Source organism: Hevea brasiliensis, chromosome 5 (assembly GCF_030052815.1).
Source record: "Hevea brasiliensis isolate MT/VB/25A 57/8 chromosome 5, ASM3005281v1, whole genome shotgun sequence".
Classification (NCBI taxonomy): domain Eukaryota; kingdom Viridiplantae; phylum Streptophyta; class Magnoliopsida; order Malpighiales; family Euphorbiaceae; genus Hevea; species Hevea brasiliensis.
The window spans coordinates 100097919-100099589 of NC_079497.1; positions in this window are offsets into that span (position 1 = coordinate 100097919).

The window sequence follows — 1671 nt, forward strand, 5'->3', positions numbered from 1 at the left end:
CGAAGTATCAAAACACATTTCATAAAACCCACAGTTAGATCATGCCATTCGAAACAAATAGAATCTCAATAGCCAGAGGCTAAAGAGAAATCACATGAATCTCAATAGCCAGAGGCTAAAGAGAAATCATATCACAAGGCTAGCTAGCTCAAATATATGGATATCCATTCATATCCTCTTCTACTGGCACACCTCAACACTTCTCCAGAGAAGGAATCAAAATTCGAAACTAATTACCCCCACTAGTCGTGCTAGTGAGGTGTTCAAATATATGGTCATGACACTGTGGTTTCAAAACTTATCTTAACAATTTGCTAAACATTGTCATTTCAAATATACACAATAACTTTCACAATTTAAATCAAACATCATAAGAATGCCATAATCCAATATTTCACATTATTCAAAACAATATGCAAAAGATGATTATAAAAGTATACGTTGTGCACAAACCTCAAACGAGTCGCCTGTTGGCCTTGACTCGACTCCTCGGGTTCTGTCCTGGTATTCTTTTCCACTGAAATAAGCAATTTTATAATGTTTCAGTACTAGAACTTAAAATAAATCCAAAATAAACTTAGCTCCACATTTACCTAGCTCTAACGTGTTAAATACGACGTTCTCGAAATTTTGTGTTTCGGGTTACTATTCACTGCACTATTCCAGTCAAATAGTTGACTTTTTAAGGCTTACTAGGTATGGGAAATCTAACTTCACCCACATACCACATTTTGGTCATTAAACTTGTTGGTTTTGGTCATTTTCTCAAAGCTTAGGTCATTTTGGCAAAATTGCCAATTTTCGGTTTTGGTTCTCCGAAGTTGCACTGTTCCATCCGTCGATCTACTGTTGGAATTTGACAAAACTTCCTTCATAGAAAATGTTACTTATTGTCTTCAGTATATTCTCATTTTTGGATCACCACAATCGGAGTTTTGTAGCTCAAGTTATGACCAAAATAAGTTTACTGTTTACGTGCACTATTCATACTGCAATTTAGGTGCTGGCAGATTTTTTATCAAACTTTGGTCAATAATTTGATCAAGTTAAGTTCATAATTTGGTCTCACTTTCTTCATATGAAATGTTCTACTATGTCTTAGGTTTCCATCGGTTCAAGAATCGCCTAAATCCGAGTTTTCTAGAGAGAGTTATAACCATCCAAACCTTACTGCTCAACTGAAAATCTACAGAGTTGCAAGTTTGGTAACTCAACTTTGCTCAATAATTTGAATGGGTTAATGGCATAATTTGGGGTGATGTTCTTCATGAAAGTTTTAAATCTATATCTCCTCTAACTCCTGGCCAAATTTCAGGTCAATTTGACCTGTCTAACTCGAGTTATGACCAAATGAACAGTTACTGTTCATTTGGTCGATTTAATGCGATGGCAGCCTGCTATCATTTCACTTTGGTCAATTGTTTCACCAAGTTTTGGTCAGTTTTTGGCCATGGTTCCTTAATGAAAATTGTGCTCTTTTATGTCTATTTTCATCTCTAATTGGTGGCATATCAATTGGACTTGTAAAATTTGAGTTTTGGTCCTTCAAAGTGGGTTTGGTCATGCTGCCAGCAGCATGACCATTGACCTACGAATTTGGTTTAATTTCCTACCATTCCCACACACCTCTTTTGGTCATTATTGACCATTTTCATCTCACAATAGACCAAG